This window comes from Oryctolagus cuniculus, chromosome 8, assembly GCF_964237555.1.
Source record: "Oryctolagus cuniculus chromosome 8, mOryCun1.1, whole genome shotgun sequence".
In the NCBI taxonomy this organism is placed as follows: Eukaryota; Metazoa; Chordata; class Mammalia; order Lagomorpha; family Leporidae; genus Oryctolagus; species Oryctolagus cuniculus.
Genome location: NC_091439.1, coordinates 93,697,624 through 93,718,388, shown reverse-complemented (window position 1 = coordinate 93,718,388; position 20,765 = coordinate 93,697,624).

Below are 20,765 nucleotides of genomic sequence, written 5' to 3'. Positions count from 1 at the left end.
GCATTGTGTGTGCTAATACTAGCATTAGATCCAGCAAATGAAGGATTAAGATGGGTGTTACCACCCATGTGGGAGACCTGGATTGAATTCCAGATTCTTCATTTTGGAATGGACCAGCCCTCATATTGCAGGTATTTTGGGAGTAATCAGAAGATGTAAAAATCTCTCTCATTCTGCCTTTCAAATAATGAACACTCAAAAATTCCAGAGCAGAATGCAGTGAGCATATCATTGTTGCTCTTTTTAGTAGAGAAAAATAAATTACTAGATCATTATTCAACACACATTAGCCCTCAAATTCAAGGTTTTTTTTATTTTAACTAACAGCATTTTATGAAATCTATAACCTAAGTGAATGACTTTATATTTATGCCAGATACGCTCACAGAAGTGCTGATAAACAGTACAAAGAGATTTGCAATTCGATGACCAAAGGAAACACATCATGTGCACTCCTTCTGAGGATTAAAGAAAATTGACGTTTCATATATTAGTTCAAGTCTATTATAATGAGTCTCTAATGATAATATAAAATAACTTGCTTTTTTATGCTGGAATAGGAAATTGTCATTTTTGGTGATAATTGGGATCAATATATTTATGATTTATGTGCTTGAAAGTGATACTGGGATATCTCCAACCAATACGCTCCTTCATTCTGAGTTACCGTAGTCAGTGATGCAGATTGGATTCTGTGCCATTCAAGCAAAAATTGGCTGTGGAGTATATATTTTCATTCCTGATGGTGTGCTTATATCACCTTGTTATTTGGTGTAGTAATTACTCATGTGACAGCAAATAAGAAGAAAGCATTAATAATTTGTAAGAACATTTTCTGTATATGTTTCTTCCATGACTTTAGGAAAAAGGCAGAACTTTTCACTTCCTTTCTAAGTTAGAGGCCTAGATTTAAAATTTCTCTTGTATTGCTGGCCAAAGGGAAGGGCCAATATTCTTCAGCTTACCAAAATACTAACATTGTGAAACTGCTGTAGTTCAGATTATTAAAAATGCCACTTCCTTGTTTTTGTTTGTGATCTTAGTACCACTGGTAAAATGGTTTGTTTGAGTCTAGTTGCTTCCACTTTTCATTCCCCATGTCATGCTCCCTACCCATGCACCACTCACCTCACCTCACCTGTTAATGTTATCTTGCATCATAATTCTCAGGTAATGATCTTTTTTTTTAACTTTTATTTAGTAAAAATTTCCAAAGTACAGTTTATGGATTACAATGGCTTCCCAGACCATAATTTCCCTCCCACTCGCACCCCCCCATCTCCCGCTCCCTCTCCCATTCCATTCCCATCAAGATTCATTTTCAATTCTCTTTATATACAGAACATAAATTTAGTATATATTTAGTAAAGATTTGAACAGTTTGCACCCACACAGAACATAAAGTGAAAAATACTGTTTCAGTACTAGTTATAGCATTACTTCACATTGAACAACACATTAAGGACAGAGATCCTACATGAGGAGTAAGTGCACAGTGACTCCTGTTGTTGACTTAACAAATTGACACTCTTGTTTATGGCGTCAGTAATCTCCCTAGGCTCTAGTCTTGAGTTGCAAAGGCTATGGAAGCCTTTTGAGTTTGCTGACTTCGATCTTATTCAGACAAGGTCATAGTCAAAGTGGAAGTTCTCTCCTCCCTTCAGAGAAAGGTACCTCCTTCTTTGATGACCCCGTTCTTTCTACTAGGATGTTACTCACAGAGATCTTTCATCATTTAGGTGTTTTTTTTTTTTTTTTTCCCCCAGAGTGTCTTGGCTTTCCATGCCTGCAATACTCTCATGGGCTCTTCAGCCAGATCTGAATGCCTTAAGGGCTGATTCTGAGGCCAGAGTGCTGTTTAGGACATCTGCCATTCTATGAGTCTGTTGTGTATCCTGCTTCCCATGTTGGATCATTCTCTCCCTTTTTGATTCTATCAGTTAGTGTTAGCAGACACTAGTCTTCTTTGTGTGATTCCTTTGACTCTTAGACCCATCATTATGGTCTATTGTGAACTGAAATTGATCACTTGGACTAGTGAGATGGCATTGGTACATGCCACCTTGATGGGATTGAATTGGAATCCCCTGGCACATTTCTTTTTTTTTTAATTTTTTTAACTTTTATTTAATGAATATAAATTTCCAAAGTACGGCTTATGGATTACAATGGCTTCCCCCCCATAACGTCCCTCCCACCCGCAACCCTCCCCTTTCCCACTCTCTCTCCCCTTCCAATCACATCAAGATTCATTTTCGATTCTCTTTATATACAGAAGATCAGTTTAGCATACATTAAGTAAAGATTTCAACAGTTTGCACCCACACAGAAGCATAAAGTGAAAAATAATAGATGATTTTTTAAATGATGATGAAATCAGATCAGACCTATTGTCATGTTTAATCCCAGTGAGAGTCAAGTTGGGAATTGATAATTTCTTCTTCTTCTTCTTCTTCTTTTTTTTTAACAGAAGATCAGTTTAGTATACATTAAGTAAAGATTTCAACAGTTTGCACCCCCATAGAAACACAAAGTGAAATATACTGTTTGAGTACACGTTATAGCATTAAGTCTCAATGTACAGCACATTAAGGACAGAGATCCTACATGAGGAGTAAGTGCACAGTGACTCCTGTTGTTGACTTTACAAATTGACATTCCTGTTTATGGCATCAGTAATCTCCCTAGGTTCCAGTCATGAGTTTCCAAGGCTATGGAAGCCCCTTGAGTTCTCCGACTCTTATCTTGTTCAGACAAGGTCATAGTCAAAGTGGAGGTTCTCTCCTCCCTTCAGAGTGTGGGGAGCAGCCCGGACTGGACTGAGTTACTGGAATTAAGACTTATTCTATGCATCTGCTCTCCCACAATATGGCGCTGGGAGAGAAGTAAACAGCTTCCACACAGCTGCCTCCAGTTCAACTAATAAACTGTAGGACTTGCTCCTGATTGGAGGAGAGCAGCGTACTCGGCGTGTGGGCAGCCGAGTTGGGATTGGCGGAGGAGGACTATAAAGGAGGAGAGAGACGGCATGCACCAGGAACATCTATGGGGAACATCTAAGGGAACCCGTGCAGCCCCCGAGAGAACCAGCCGGCGGTGTGCCGCTCCCCTGCGGAAGTGGGGAATGCGGCCAGGGGGAACTGCCCTTCCACGGAGGTGGAAGGGATAGTAGCCAACCCGGGAAGAACCAGCAGCAAACCCGGGGAGGGCCGAGCAGACGAAAGAACAGCGCAGGGTCCTGTGTCGTTCCTCCACGAAGAGGGGGAGCGACATAATGGTGCCGTGACTCGGATATGAAGCCTAGGCAGGGCTTAGTGTCGTTCCTCCACGAAGAGGGGGAGCGACATAATGGTGCCGTGACTCGGATAGGAAACCTAGCTCGGATAGGAAACCTAGGACGGATATGAAACTTAGGAGGGAAGAAATGACTCGGATTAGGAAACCTAGGTCGGATAGCAAACTTAAGAGGGAAGAAACGGGAAGAACTGGGAAAATACCGGAGAGAGAGACTAGCAAACAGCCTAGGGAAAAGCCGGACGAAAAGGGTGCCGGAAGAAGCTATTGAAAGCCTAGGCATAGACTCGGATACGGACTACGGGGGGAAGCTGGGAGAAATCTCTAAGGTCGAAAGCGAAAGTGAAAGCTAGAACAAACAGACTCGGATGCGGACTGTGGGGAGAGGCCAGGAGATGACTCGGATTAGGAAACCTAGGTCGGATAGCAAACTTAAGAGGGAAGAAACGGGAAGAACTGGGAAAATACCGGAGAGAGAGACTAGCAAACAGCCTAGGGAAAAGCCGGACGAAAAGGGTGCCGGAAGAAGCTATTGAAAGCCTAGGCATAGACTCGGATACGGACTACGGGGGGAAGCTGGGAGAAATCTCTAAGGTCGAAAGCGAAAGTGAAAGCTAGAACAAACAGACTCGGATGCGGACTGTGGGGAGAGGCCAGGAGAAATGAGGGAGGAATATCGTTGGAGGAAAGCTTGGGGAAACATACCGGGTAGAGAAAAATGTTAGGGAAAATGAAGCCGCGAGTGCAGGCCGAGGCGGATACGAAAGCCACTTTGGGATTCTCAAGTTAGCCCGGGAATAGGGGGCGAAAAGTTGAAACCAGAAGCTGAAACGGAAGCCAGATCGTGGGGCGGAGACATATGCTGGGTTGAATTCGCCAGGCTAGCCCGGGGAACTTAGATTGAATACTAGTGGCGGACACGTAAGCTACGCTGTGTTACTCGCGGAAGCCGCCGCGTGCAGAGAGAGCACGGGGCGTGAATAGATAGGGAACGGGGCTGGCGCGAGGCCGTGGTGCAGACGCGAAGGGCGTGGAGACCGCGGAGCGCGCGAAGCCAAGCCGCGCAAAGCCGGGAAGCTGCGCAGATGAAAGAGGCGCGGGCTGAAGCGGCTCAGCTGGAAAGCCTCGGAGAAATAGCCTCGGGGCGGAGCCTGCCGGCACGGCGAGGCACCAGGAAGCTGCGGGGATAAGAGAAACAGAAGTTTTAGAAGTAAAGTGAGAGAAATAGGAATGCTGGAAGATAGAAGTGGAATGGGAGAAATAGGAATGCCCGGAGATAGAGAAATAGAGAAATAGAAAGGCCTCCCCTCAACATGGCAATAAGAAGGCTTGGATTCGGTCTGCCCGATTAGTGAGGCGATGAGCACCTGGGCGGCTAGCAGCTTATGCGCCGCAGGTCACCGAAGACAGGCACGAATTAACATCAGTAAGGCCTCCCCCACAATACGGCAATGAGAAGGCTTGGATTCGGTTTGCCTGATAGGGCTTGTAAGCCCCCTGCAGGCTCGACCAGAGCATGCGCTGCAGGGCACCGAACACAGGCACCTATCAGCGCCTAAAAACCTCCTCACAACATGGCGAAGAGAGGACCCGGATTCGGTTTGCCTGATGGATAGGACTTGTAAGAGCCTGTGGCAACTCTAGCAAGTAGAGCAGAGTGTGTGCTGCGGGACACCGAAGACAGGCGCGTATCAACGCCAAAAATAAAAAGAAAGGGGGATCTGTGGGGAGCAGCCCGGACTGGACTGAGTTACTGGAATTAAGACTTATTCTATGCATCTGCTCTCCCACAATATGGCGCTGGGAGAGAAGTAAACAGCTTCCACACAGCTGCCTCCAGTTCAACTAATAAACTGTAGGACTTGCTCCTGATTGGAGGAGAGCAGCGTACTCGGCGTGTGGGCAGCCGAGTTGGGATTGGCGGAGGAGGACTATAAAGGAGGAGAGAGACGGCATGCACCAGGAACATCTATGGGGAACATCTAAGGGAACCCGTGCAGCCCCCGAGAGAACCAGCCGGCGGTGTGCCGCTCCCCTGCGGAAGTGGGGAATGCGGCCAGGGGGAACTGCCCTTCCACGGAGGTGGAAGGGATAGTAGCCAACCCGGGAAGAACCAGCAGCAAACCCGGGGAGGGCCGAGCAGACGAAAGAACAGCGCAGGGTCCTGTGTTGCTCCTCCACGAAGAGGGGGAGCGACACAGAGAAAGGTACCTCCTTCTTTGAAGACCTGTTCTTTCCTCTGGGATCTCACTCACAGAGATCTTTCATTTAGGGTTTTTTTTTTTTTTCCAGAGTGTCTTGGCTTTCCATGCCTGAAATACTCTCATGGGCTTTTCAGCCAGATTGGAATGCCCTGGCATATTTCTAACTCCACCATTTGGGGCAAGTCAGATTGAGCATGTCCCAAATTGTATATCTCCCAATCCCAGACATGGTCTGACACTCCGGTTGTGGTTATCCTATGAATGCCTGCATTCCAGATCCAGATTTTTATGGCTGTGCTGTACTTCCCACGTCACAGACATTGGAGTCACCAGATCAGCCTCTGTAGAAAGCTGGGGCACAAACTGACTCCAGTGCCACTATAACCTTGCACACATCTATGCTCCCATTAGCAGTTACCTCAAATATCCACACTTCGTATACTATTAACAGAGTGGCTGCAGAGTTGTCTATGCCCTGAGCACCAGGGGAAGTATGACACGGGATCCGGGAGATGTGGTACCCCCATGCATGTCTGTATTTTAGGCCTCTGTTCTATGGCAACTCCATGGGACCACTCATCAAGCAGCAGTGCTGTTCAACCTGGTGACAGTAGGAATCTCCTCAGCAATAGCTTCCCTAGTGGGAGGAAGAAGTCAAGAGGACCAGAGCAGCCACTGCCACTGAAGATCATAAAAACCCTCTCTGCGACCACAGGTGTCCAACATTGCCACTGAGGATCCCTGCAATCTTCAGCAACATTGACCTGAGCTGATAAAGCCAACCTGGGTCACCTTGTGGGTGACAGGGCTGTTTCAGCCCCACATAATAAGAGAAGGTCTTGGCCGGCGCCGCGGCTCACTAGGCTAATCCTCCGCCTAGCGGCGCCGGCACACGGGGTTCTAGTCCCGGTCGGGGCGCCGGATTCTGTCCCGGTTGCCCCTCTTCCAGGCCAGCCCTCTGCTGTGGCCAGGGAGTGCAGTGGAGGATGGCCCAGGTGCTTGGGCCCTGCACCCCATGGGAGACCAGGAAAAGCACCTGGCTCCTGGCTCCTGCCATCGGATCAGCGCGGTGCGCCGGCCGCAGCGCGCCGGCCGCAGCGCGCCGGCCGTGGCGGCCATTGGAGGGTGAACCAACGGCAAAAGGAAGACCTTTCTCTCTGTCTCTCTCTCTCACTGTCCACTCTGCCTGTCAAAAAAAAAAAAAAAATAAGAGAAGGTCTTTTCATAGTGTATGTAGCCCCTGAAGACTAAAAGCAGTGGCTCTTCCACCTAAAGCGTGGTCATCAATGTAAAGCAAGAGGAAATATGAAAATACATATACAAAGAACACAAAAATTTCCCAGTAGCTGACCCCAAGGAAGTGGCAATGTATGAACTGAGCAGAAAATAATTCAAAATAATTGTTTCAGAAAGTCCAGTGAACATCAAGAAAGTACTGAGAAAAATTCAGTGAAATCAGGCAAGTAAAAATAACTAAAATGATATAGTCAGCAGATTAAAATTACAAAAATGAAAATTGAGATGAAAAATACAGTGAGTATAGTAAAACTACAATAAAGTATCAAGAACAGAATGGATTAAGCATAGAAAAGAATTTATAATCTCAAAGTTTATTTGTAAATCCACAGTCAGAGACAGCAAATGAACAACAGTAACAATGACCAAAAAGACAAGGAATGAAAAATGCTGACCGAATTTTTATGGGGATGCATGAAATGGATCCAAACATTAAGTATTTGAGTTTTAGAATTTCAAGAAGGAGAAGAAAGAAGTGCAAAGGTAGAAAGCCTATTTGAAGAAATAGTTGCAGTAAAGTTATGGAGAGTAGAGAAAGATATGAATACCCAGGTACTGGAAAGTCAAATCAGACTTGTCTCCTCCCCCCAAAAAGTTAACTCTTAAGTATAAAAAATCAGCAACAAAGAAGATCCTGAAAGAACAGAGGAAAGAACTCCATCACATGCAAGGCAGTTTCAATAAGGCTGGCAGCAGACTTTTCAGGAGAAATCTTATAGGTCAGGAGAGTATGGAATACTATATCCAAAGTGTAAAAATACTGCTGTTCAAGAACTAGAAAAGAGATGAAGAGTTTTTCAGACAAACAGAGGTTGAGGGAGTTAATCATCACAAGACATGTATTACAAGAAGTCCGAAAGGCAGTTTTTCAAGAAAAGTACACTAATTAGTAACACAAAAACATACGAAGAATGAAATCACACATCTTCAGAGTATTCTGGTAAGATAATGGGGGTGTGGGCAGTGTCATTATGCACTGTGTTAAGCCACCACCTGCAACTCTGGCATCCCATATGAGTACAGGTTTGAATCCTGGCTGTTTGACTTCCAATCCATCTCACTACTAATGGCCTGGGAAAGCAATGAATGATAGTACAAGTGCTTAGTTCCCTGCCATCTATGTGGGAGACCTGTTTGGAATTCCAGGTCCTATGGCTGTTATGACGATTTGGGAAATGAATCAGCAGATGGAAGATCTTTCTTCCTCTCTTTAGCTCTCCCTCTCCCCTACAACCCTTCTCCCTATCTCCCTCTTTTATCTCCCTCTCTTTTCAAATAAGTAAAAAAATCTTAATATGGTAGTATGTAAATGACATTGAACTTAAAAGACAAATCTATTAAAATAATAATGGCTCTAATAATTCCTTAAGGGAGACAGAATATAAAGAAGAAAATTACACCATCAATGATGTAAGGATGTGGGGACATGGAGTAAATGCATAGAGCTTCTATTCTGAATCCTCAAAAAGAAAATGCTTGAAAAAGTTATTGTGTCTGTAATACACATGTGCAGAATTTTCATGTCTTTATACCCTGAATAATACAGTATAATAACTATGTGTATTGGGTATTTTAAGCAATCTATAAATAATTCAGTGTGTACAGGTATTTAATCTATAAGTAATATATTAGTGTGTACAGGAGAATTATACAAGCCATATGCAAATACTATACCACTTTATATAAGAAACCTCAGCATTTTCTAGAGCATACTGGAACAAATACTCCATGGATACCAAGGGACAACTATCCCAGTTGGGGATGTTAATGTCACCTTTTGAGAAATAAAAACATGTGTAATTTTCCCAATTTTAAATCAAGTTGTTTTCTTATTATTTTTTGTTTTTATGTAGACAGACCTACCAACTTTTCCCCATATTTCTTTTGAGTTTGAGTCTAAATTGATGAGGTTTTCCCACACATGGTTTATAGGGCTATTGAACCATGCTATTTTTATTTGTATACTAATTTTTACATTGAATTATTTGATTTATTTGTAATTTACTCTTGTTCACTCAGAAGAATTAATCTTTTTTTTCTTTCTCTTTAAGGCAATCAGATTATCTCGACACTATTTATTAAAATTCCACCTTTTCCTTCTTTGATGTGAAAAACTGCCTTTATTTTATACTAAATTTCTGTTTATATTATAAATGTTCTAGAATTTTCCATTCAATTCCACTGGTTTTTGTGTGTCATTACCACATTATTTTTAACCAGCAAGGTATTCATATATGGAAGGGATAGCTTCCCTCATTTTTGTTCTTCAGCATTTTCCTGGCTATATTTGTTTTTCTATATGTTCTCTCTCAGAAGCTTTTTACAACTGCAAGGGGAAGCAAAGGAACGTTTAATGGTATTTTTTGTTGAAAAATGATGTTCAATTACAGGAAAAACTTATGTCTTTTGATATCAGACTTCTTGCTTACAAACATGTCCTTCATTATTCATGTCTTTTGTTTGATGTTTTCCTTATCCCTTGTATTTAGGTAATTATTGTTATTCTGTATTATAAACAGAATCTTCTCAATTGTAGCTTCAAATTGTATGTTTTTATTTTTATGCTAAAATTAAAGTCATAGAGATGTAAGTCTATAGCAATCCTTGACAATTTTCTACTTCTTGGCTCTTGTCAAACACTACTCAAGCTCTGTAGTAATGTTTTCTCCTTATACACAGTGGTTCTTGACTGGGGACTCCACTTCCCATAGGTTGGTGTGCTTTAGAACTTTTAGAATTTTTGCCTAATTTAAAAACTACCTCTTTTAAAAGGATTCAGTTTGTCTTGACATTTCCCCCATATCCTGAAGAGAAGTGAGTTGGCAAATATATTGTATATTTGACATTTTATGTGTAAGTAATGTTCAAAGGCACCAGTTACCTTCTCATTTCTGTACACTGAGAATGTGATTGATGCCCTTTGTATTACTGATTTCATGTGAAGGTATTCCATTAGAGCACAATCTTTTGAGTACATTAGGTATGACTAAAATTTGCGTTGTTAATCCTTGAAATGCAGGCAATAACCAGTGAATAAAAAAGAAAGCATGAATTTTTTTTGTTTTTACTGATAAATCTGTAATCCTTCAGTGGAGCCTTAATTTTATCATCATACAAATAAAATTATTTTTATATTATGAATTTTACTTCATTTCACATGAGATAATCTGATGTTCTCCATGATGAGCTCTGAGATAATGACAAAGCACAGCATGTAAGATACAAGGCTAATGGGTCCTTGGGGTATGAGATGGAACAAAACTAAGTGGAAACGAGGAGAAAAAAACACAAGAGAGCAAAGAAAAAAATAGTATTGAGGGCCGAGTTGTGAATAAACTACTCAACATCTGGAATATCAACCTCTTTTTTAAAAGTTTTAAAAATTTATTTATTTGAAAAACAGCATGACATAAAGACAGAGGAAGAGACAGAGACAGACCCCAAATGACTGTAATAGCCAGGACTGGGGCAGGCCAATCCAGAAAGCCTTGAACTCACTTTGGTCTCCCACAGGGGTTTCAGGGACCCAGGCGCTTGGTCCAATATCTGCTGCCTTCCCAGGTGCATTAGCAGGAAGCTGAATCAAAAGCAGGGCATTCAGTACTCAAACCAGAGCACTTATATGGGATGCAGGTGTCCCAAGTGGTGGCTTACCCTACTGTGCCACAATGCCTGCAGTTTATGCAAGGACATGAAGTTCTGACTCATTATTACACAGAGGTTGCATTGAGATAAGGTCATTCATGTATGGAGAACTCAATTATTCCCTTAGGCATCAGCAAGACTGAAGCAGAGAAAATCTTCCATTCTGCTTATATTCCTATGAAAAAGGTGCTTTTTCCCCTTGGAACACATACTTACTTGGCTGAACCCATACCTAAAATTGTGCAGCCTATGATATGGTAGAATCATAACTTTAGCTTAAATATGTAATTCTATGAATCAATCTATGTCTTCAAAGGATTTAGAAATCTGTGATCAGGTAATAATAAATTTATTCTATGGTAGAGAAACAGGGAAGAGGCACTGGAGGGAAAGATGAAGGGAGCTTTTTCTGCTTGGGTTTTCTAATTTTTCATTTTATTTGAAAGGCAGACAGAGAGACACAGGCAAAGAGAGATCTTCCATTTACTGGTTTACTCCCCAAATGGCCACAACAGCTGGGGCTAGGCAGGCCAGGTCAAAGTAAGGAGCCAGAGCTCAGTCTGGGTCACCTACATGAGTGGGAGTGACCAAAGAACTTGAGCAATCATCTGCTGCCTCCCAGAGTATGCATTAGCAGGAAGCTGGAATTGGAAGTGGAGGGGCCTGCACTCAAACGATGCACTCCAATGTGGTGTGCAGGAGAAATGAGGAAAAAACCCACAAGAGAGCAAAGAAAAAGTGTCATCTTGAGTGATGTGCCAAATGCCTGCCAGTGCTTGACTTTTTAAACATAGTTAACACTGAGACACCCATTGGGCCTAGTGGTTAAGACATCCATGTGCCTGGATTTGATTCCTGACTCTGGCTCCTGAGTCCAGCTTTCTGATTGTGTAAACCTTGTAAGTCAATAGTGGCTTAAGTGCTTGAGTCCCTGCTGCTCTTGTGGGAGAGCTGGATTGACTTTCTGGCTGCTGGCTTCAGTCTGCACCAGTCCCAGTCATTCCAGACTTTCGGAGAGTGAACCAGCAGATGGGAGCTGCTTATTAACTAAGTAAATGAAAACAAAACAATTGTTAAACTATACTTAGAACTTCCATCCACTGCTTCACCACTCAGATGAACTAAGTGGAGAGGACAGTAATGTTGAGTTTCACAATTTAGATTATTTTCAATTTTTGATTATTAATAATAGTGCTGCAATAAATACACATGTACTACTTTAGGTGAATTATTGCAATGAGTATTTATCTAAGAATGGAATCATTGGGTCCCACTAATGCAAGGATTTTTAAAACATTAACAATATTTACTCATTTCTTTAGGCTATTATGTTACTGCTTTCATGTTTTGTTTTTATGTCTACTTAAAATGTCATGATATGTTACCATTTTCTAAGCAGTTAATAGTAATTATACATATTTATTCTCATTGCATTGCATCATAATTGTCAGGCATTTATGTATTTCTGGGTGAGCTCATTCTCCTCCTTTGTGAACTGATTTTTGAATTTCTTTTAGTATAGATCTTCTAGCAAAATTTCTCCCAGTTTTTGCTTGTCTAAAAATGCCTTTTTTCTTACAAATGTTTTAGAAAAACATTTTCTTTTTTTTTATCTTTTATTTAATGAATATAAATTTCCAAAGTACGACTCATGGATTACAATGGCTCCCCCCCCCCATACCGTCCCTCCCACCCACAACCCTCCCCTTTCCCACTCCCTCTCCCTTTCCATTCACATCAAGATTCATTTTCGATTATCTTAATATACAGAAGATCAGCTTAGTATACCTTAAGTAAGGATTTCAACAGTTTGCTCCCACACAGAAACATAAAGTGAAAAATAATAGATGATTTTTTTTAAATGATGATGAAATCAGATCAGACCTATTGTCATGTTTAATCCCAGTGAGAGTCAAGTTGGGAATTGATAATTTTTTTTTTTTTTTACAGAAGATCAGTTTAGTGTACATTAAGTAAAGATTTCAACAGTTTGCACCCCCATAGAAACACAAAGTGAAATATACTGTTTGATTACTCGTTATAGCATTAAGCCTCAATGTACAGCACATTAAGGACAGAGATCCTACATGAGGAGTAAGTGCACAGTGACTCCTGTTGTTGACTTTACAAATTGACACTCATGTTTATGGCATCAGTAATCTCCCTATGCACCAGTCATGAGTTTCCAAGGCTATGGAAGCCCCTTGAGTTCTCCGACTCTTATCTTGTTTAGACAAGGTCATAGTCAAAGTGGAGGTTCTCTCCTCCCTTCAGAGAAAGGTACCTCCCTCTTTGAAGACCTGTTCTTTCCACTGGGATCTCACTCACAGAGATCTTTCTGCCAGAGTGTCTTGGCTTTCCATGCCTGAAATACTCTCATGGGCTTTTCAGCCAGATCGGAATGCCTTTAGGGCTGATTCTGAGGCCAGAGTGCTATTTAGGACATCCGCCATTCTATGAGTCTGCTGAGTATCTCACTTCCCATGTTGGATCACTCCCCCCTTTATTTATTCTATCGGTTAGTGTTAGCAGGTACTAGACTTGTTTATGTGCTCCCTTTGACTCTTAGTCCTTTCATTATGATCAATTGTGAACTGAAATTGATCACTTGGAGCAGTGAGATGGCATTGGCACATGCCACCTTGATGGGATTGAACTGGAATCCCCTGGTATGTTTCCAACTCTACCAATTGGGGCAAGTCAGCCCGAGCATGCTCCAAATTATACATCTCTTCCCTCTCCCATTCCCACTCCCATGTTCAACAGGGATCACATTTCAGTTAAGTTTCAACACTTAAGAATAACTGTGCATCAATTACAGAACTAAACTAGTCATATTAAGTAGAACAGACAAAAAAAAACTACTAAGAGGGATAATGTATTAAGTTGTCCATTAACAGTCAGGGTTATGCTGATCAAGTCACCATTTCTCATAGTGTCCATTTCACTTCAGGAGGTTTCCTTTTTGGTGTTCAGTCAGTTGTCACCGATCAGGGAGAACATATGGTATTTGTCCCTTTGGGACTGGCTTATTTTACTCAGCATGATGTGTTCCAGATTCCTCCATTTTGTTGCAAATGACTGGATTTTGTTGTTTCTTACTGCGGTATAGTATTCTAAAGAATACATATCCCATAATTTCTTTATCCAGTCTACCGTTGATGGGCATTTAGGTTGGTTCCAGGTCTTAGCTATTGTGAATTGAGCTGCAATAAACATTAGGGTGCAGACCGCTTTTTTGTTTGTCAATTTAAACTCCTTTGGGTAAATTCCAAGGAATGGGATGGCTGGGTTGAATGGTAGGGTTATCTTCAGGTTTCTGAGGAATCTCCAGACTGACTTTCTTAAGAAGAATTGTGTATTGATTACAGTATTAAACCAAAAGTATTAAGTAGAACAACCAAAAAAATACTAAGAGGGATAACATATTAAGCTGCTCATCAACAGTCAGGGTGAGGGCTGATGAAGTCACCGTTTCTCATAGTGTTCATTTCACTTTAACAGGTTTCCTTTTTGGTGCTCAGTTAGTCGTCACCTATCAAGGAGAACGAGTGGTATTTGTCCCTTTGGGATTGGCTTATTTCATTCAACATAATGTTTTCCAAATTCCTAACAGGGATCACTTTTCAGTTAAAATTTAAAAACCTAAGAATAATTGTGTGTTAATTACAGAGTCCAACCAATGGTACTAGAACCAAAAAAAAAAAATACTAAAATGGATAAAGTATTACATAATCAATACACAATTCTCCTTAAGTGCTGAAACTTAACTGAAAAATGTTTGCTGTTAAATATGAGTGGGAATAAGAGAGGGAAGAGATGTGCAATTCGGGACATGCTCAAGCTGACTTACCTCAAACAGTAGAGTTAGAAACATACCAGGGGATTCCAATTCAATCCCATCAAGGTGGCATGTAGCAATGCCATCTCACTAGTCCTAGTGAACAATTTCTGTTCACAATTGATCGTAATGATAGGACTAAGAACCAAAGGGATCACATAAACAAGAATAGTGTCTGCAAATACTAGCTGATAGGATCAAAAAGGGAGAGAATGATCCAACATGGGAAGAGAGATACACAGCAGACCCATAGAATGGCAAATGTCCTAAACAGCACTCTGGCCTCAGAATCAGCCCTTAAGGCATGCGGATCTGGCTGAAATGCCCATGAGAGTATTTCAGGCATGGAAAGCCAAGAAACTCTGGGGGAAAAAAAACCTAAATGAAAGATCTCCGTGAGATCCCAGTGGAAAGAATGGGTCATCAAAGAAGGAGGTACCTTTCTCTGAAGGGAGGAGAGAATTTCCACTTTGACCATGGCCTTGTCTAAAAATGATCAGAGTCAGTGTACTCAGGGGGCTTCCATAGCCTTGGCAGCTCATGACAAGAGCCTAGGGTGATTACTGATGCCATAAACAAGAGTGTCAATTTGTTAAGTCAACAACAGGAGTCACTGTGCACTTACTCCTCATGTAGGATATCTGTCCTTAATGTGTTGTCCAATGTGAAGTAATGCTATAACTAGTACTGAAACAGTATTTTACACTTTATGTTCTGTGTGGGTGCAAACTGTTAAAATCTTTACTTAATATATACTAAATCAATCTTCTGTATATAAGGATATTTGAAAATGAATCTTGATGTGAATGGAAGGGGAGAGGGAGTGGATAAGGGGAGGGTTGTGGGTTGGAGGGACATTATGGGGGGGAAGCCATTGTAATCAATATTCTGTACTTTGGAAATTTATATTCATTAAATAAAAGTTAAAAAAAGAAAAACATTTTCTTTAGTTATAGAATTCAAGGTTGGTTTTTAGTTTCTTTCAACGCTTTTATGATGCCATTCTATTGTCTTCTGTCATCATTTCTTTTCTTAAGACTTATTGATTGATTTGAAAAGCAGAATATTGGAGAAAGATGGGGAGGAATGGGGGGAGAGAAGGAGGGAGGGAGGGAGAGAGAGAGAGAGAGAGAGAGAGAGAGAGAGAAAAGAGAGAGAGATGCTCTTCTATGTGCTGGTTCACTCCCCAAATTGTCACAAATGGTCACAGCACCTGGGATGTGTGCCAGGTTGGAGCCAGGAGCCAGGAACTCCATCCAAAATTCCCACATCAATGGCAGGGACCTAAGTGCTTGGGCCATCTTTTTCTGCCTCCCAGGCACATTAGCAGGGAGTGGGATCAGAAGCAGAGCTTCCCCCACTGGAACTGGGGGAACAGCTATGAGACACCAGCATTGCAATCAGCAACTTAACCCACTGTGCCACAATGCGAGCCCCTCTTTCATCACTGCATCACTGATAACTGTCAAACTTACTGATGACATTCTTTTTAGAAGGTAAATTTCTTGCTTTCTTAGTGTTTTTAAGCCAATAGCACACAAACAACAAGTATAAGAGGCATGGTAAGTTCTGCAAAGAGCATGCCATACTTAAGCAAACACAAGAACAGGATGGCTACGTGCAGCAAGTGAAGAGGAAAGTGACTCGGAAGAGTTTGGAGAGGAATGAAGGGACCACAGTGTTAGGGTCCTCAGAGCACACAGCAAGGAGTTTTAATTTTGTTATCATTCCATGCCCAAAGTGATATGAACTAAAGCGTATTTCAAGAGGGTCGTACTTGCTCTTGTCTGGAGATGAGGCAGTGAGAGGTCCAAGAGCAAAAGGGGGGAATAATTTAGGAATTTGAATATACTGACCCACTCAGAGAGTAGCAGAGATGAGGATGGAGGCCTGGGTGAACTGGGGTATTTTTTAATGGGAGAATTGAAAGGCCTTTTTGAAGTTGTTGGGTATGGGGACTTTGAAAAAGAGATGAATTAAATTTGGATTCTGGATTTCGGTTTGGACGTTGAAGCAAATGATGGTGTTATTTACTGTGCTTGTGAGATTGAAAGAAGCTGTTATGCAAGCTGGGGGTCAATAGTTTCCTTTGCAGCATACGATTAGATGCTTCTTGGAAATTTAAGAGAAGAGATTAAAAATTTCTGTTTTTGTGCTTAATGTTGAAATCAAGTCCAGAGTTCTAAATGAATTAGGAAAGAAGCAGGCCCACTTGTAGATCTAGTGGAAGACGGGAAATGATCTCCTTCCTCACTGGGGAGGCATTTTCAGTTTTCTAAATGTTGCATCAATACTTATAAAGCATGTCTAAGAATATCTTTATTTAATGTTTCCATTTATTAGGTATTATCAGGCATTAAAAATTCAGTAGATACTGTGATTACCCAAGAGTTGGAGGAAACTACTTCTTTTATTAACTTATTTCCTTTGTTTAATTCTGCTTCATTTTTTTGCTCCAATTTTGCTTTGTGTCTGAAAAAGTCTGTAGATGATGGCTTTCCTTTTCTTCAGATCTTGATGTTAGGTGATTGACTAAAAATCCTGAGAAACAGGATTAATTTCTTTGATGCAGCAGAGGAAAGAATACATTGGACAACAACATCATTCTTTAGGAAGTCACACAGAGTTGATAAGTAATTTAGAATACTTGTCTGAAAATCATAAACCTAATTTTATGAGAGAAAGAAATCCATATTTGTATGTGTGTGTGTTTGATGAAAAAATTTCCATGAGTATGATGTAGAAAGGATGTTTTTAAGACCAAGCATATCTACCTTGGGACCCATTCATATTGTTTCATTGATGAAATTCCAAAAATTCCACTTCTAGTTTGTGACTGGTTATGTCATCTATTTAATCAAATCTTTGACAAATTTAGTTCATAATTATTTTTCAGTTCAGACACATTGAGGTTCTCCTGGTTTGCTTAACTCTTAACTCTTCTTGAAAAATATTACAGGATCTGTAGGAACTAAAAGAGCATCTAGAATATAATGTATAGGAGTGAAATGGACATTTTCAGATTTGATGACTGTTTACAACCCTTGTCTCTTCTGTTGAGGAACAGTGTTTTTTTCTTCATGCTATTTGTTGAACTCTTTACTTAGTGTAGCATTAAACTTATGATCATTAAGCAAAGTGAAAATAGATTTTGTAAAATTAAGAATGGGGTAAGAGAGGGAGGAGGAAGGGTGGGAGCATGGGCAGAAGGGAGGGTGGGGGGAGTATCACTGTCTTTCTAGATCCATATATATGAAATATATGAAACTTGTATAACAAGTAAAATTTAAAAAAAAATTTTAAGAAACACAAAAATCACAGGAAAATAGAGTTTTAAAAACGTTTCGCAATGTGTAGCTCCCGGCTTTCTACTCATGTGCCTGGGTAAGAAGTGGAAGGTAGCCTAGTACTTGGGCCCTGCTACCCATTGAGGAGACTTCCTGGTTTTGGCCTTGCCCAGACCTGGCTGTTACTATCATTTAGGGAGTTAACCAGTGGATAGAGAAACTCTTTCTCCCTCTTTCTCCCTCTTTCTCCTTCTTTCTCCCTCTGCCCCTCTATCACTCTGCCTTTGAAATAAACAAAGAAAAAAGAAATGTGACTTTCTAAAAATAATTTAAAAATGGGTTATAAGTTGAATATTAATAAAGAATACAGTGATAGGTATAAATGATTATGTTTTTCATAACTGAACAGCATTAAAATACATTATTTAAATTATACAAATGAATTGAATTCTTTAACTTAGGTACATTTAAATGATTTGTGTCTGATTCTATGTATAGACTTTAGTATAGACTAAACTTTAACAAAATTTCTAGTTGATTTCTAGCTAGCTCTATGACTTTTTTAAAGACTTTATTTATTTGAGAGGTAGAGTCACAGACAGAGAGAGGGAGAGACACAGAAAGATCTTCCCTCTGCTGATTCACTCCCCAAATGTCTGCAACTGCCGGAGCTGAGCCAATCTGAAACCAGGAGCCAGGAGCTTCCCCTGGGTCTCCCATGTAGGTGCAGGGCCCAAGCATGTGGGCCATCTTCCACGGCTTTCCCAAGCTATAAGCAAAGAGCTGAGTTGGAAGAGGAACAGGTAGGACATGTATCAGTGCCCAGGAGGAGGCTTAAACTACTATACCACAGTGCCAGCCCCCAGCTCCGGCATGTTTCTCCTACCTCTATTCTAGGTAGAGAGTGATAATGAATACCATCTGTTGATGGCAAACCAACTTATCAGAAAAGGGCTCAGTGCTTAGCACAAAACATTTTGTTTTTATGTAGTTCTTCCAATGTGTGTTTAAAACAATGAGTCTCAAAGCAAAACAAATAAAAAAACCTCCCCCATAAACCAAACCAAATCAACCCCCCCCCCCCAAAAAAAAAAAAAACAGAATGAATCTCATTTTTATTGGCTTCCTGTTGAATTTCATAATAAGAGTGAGTGCTTGGGGCCTGAGATACATCCGTTTTTTTAATTTCTTAATTTGCTTGTATAAGAAAAACCTTGCCAAGAATTATTTTCAAATTTCTGTTTTGTTATTTGAGATTTTCCTTTCATCCCATTACAGATCACCACAGTGATTTTTATTATTTCTGTATGTTCTTTGCTGACGGATATGCAAGTCATTTTAGTTTGAACAATGCACTACAGTGACAAGTATGACAGTCATCCCCGAGCTGTATTGTTCCTCAAAGTCCCTGGAGGGCCTGCTGGAACACAGAAGATTGGATGCGAACCTGAGGGATGGAGATGCAGCAGGTCTGAGGCAAAATTCACAGTTTCTCAGCTGATGTTGCTGCTGGCCTGGGTTCCACTGTGTGAGGACCATGGCTCTAATAGTACCCAAAATGAATATGAAGGAAGGGTTTTGGCTTCCTCTAACATTCATTTTATATCTAAGCATTTTTATATACACTATAACTAAATTGTAGTTAAGGCAAAATTCTAAAATATCAAGGCCTTAAATGTTACAAGTTATGAACACTACTTACTATGAAAAAACTAAGCATGGATTTCAATGCTCTCTTGCACCAAGTAATTTTTTTTAAAAAAATTGACTTATTTATTTGAAAGTCAGAGTTACATAGAAAGAAGGAAAGGCAGAGAGAGAGAGGTCTTCCATCCATTGGCCATAATGGCTGGAGCTGCACCAATCTGAAGCCAGGAGCCAGGAGCTTCTTCTGGGTCTCCCACTCAGGTGCAGGGACCCAAGGACTTGGGTCATTTTCTTCTGCTTTTCCAGACCATAGCAGAGAGCTGGATTGGAGCAGACAGAACTTGTACTGGCACCCAGTGGGATACCAGCACTGCAGGTGGAGGCTTTATCTGCTATGCCACAGCGCCAGTCCCCAAATAAAATTTTAAGTCTATATTCCATGAACTGTTTGATGTCCCTGTTATAAATCTCAGCTACTCTATTTTTATTACAATACTGAAGTGGGCACTGTTCATATAAATGAGGAAAATCAGGCACAGAGGCAAAGTAGCTTGTCTGATGTCCTATTAACAAGAATGGGAACAAAGGATCAAGCTCAGGCAATCTGGCTGCAGAAATCCTGTTCTTACCTTCTAGGCTGTCCCACCTCCCTCCTTATCAGTGTGTGAGCCATCAGGAGATTACGGTGGTGGTGTGCTACATTTTCTCTCATGTGCCCTTGGCATACTGATTGGGAAAAAAAAAATAGGTCCTATTTTAACTTCCTTTTCTTGTCAAACACGGATTTGCTGCTGGGATTAAGCAGAAAAACAAAATGAAACAAAACTTAAGGTCCATCCTGCCCCTAAGGGGAGGCAATTCTGTTTCTAATTATTAAGTGATCATTTATGGATGCTACACAAAAGGCTTCCATAGCTATGACTCTTTTAAAACCAGCAGCTGAGAAACACATCTAAGGAAAAGGTCACAGTTGAAGAAACTGAGTGCCACATACTATACTTTGTGAGATGTTTTTTCATTTGGAAATACTGTGTAGAAAAATGGTTACTGAATTTTAAACAATAATTAGAGAATTTCTTGAATTTATGAAGCATATAATTTTGAGGTGTACATTCATATGATATGTACAGAATATACACTAGAATGCTTTTTCCTATTCAAATCTAAAATTTTCCCAAGAATATTAGGAGGAACCAAGAATTAAAATGAAATTTTTGTTCTCATCAGAGGTATAAATTGGAATCAAATTGGGATTTTTGAAGAAGAAATAAAATGGAGAATCAGAAAAGGAAACTTCTTTCCTTAACTCATAAAGTTTATAGATCCCTCTGAAAGCCGTAGGAAGGAGCAAGGTAATAGCTAGTACGTGGACAAAGTAAACAGAAAGAGCAAATCTTCATGGATTTAAAAGCACAACTGCTATCAGCTATATTAGTTGATTTCTATGTATTCTCAAAATTTTAGTGTGCAAGAAAAATGTATAGACTACTAAGTAAATATATGGAGTCATATATATGGGGGATATAATGTTGAAATAATGCACGTGTCAAT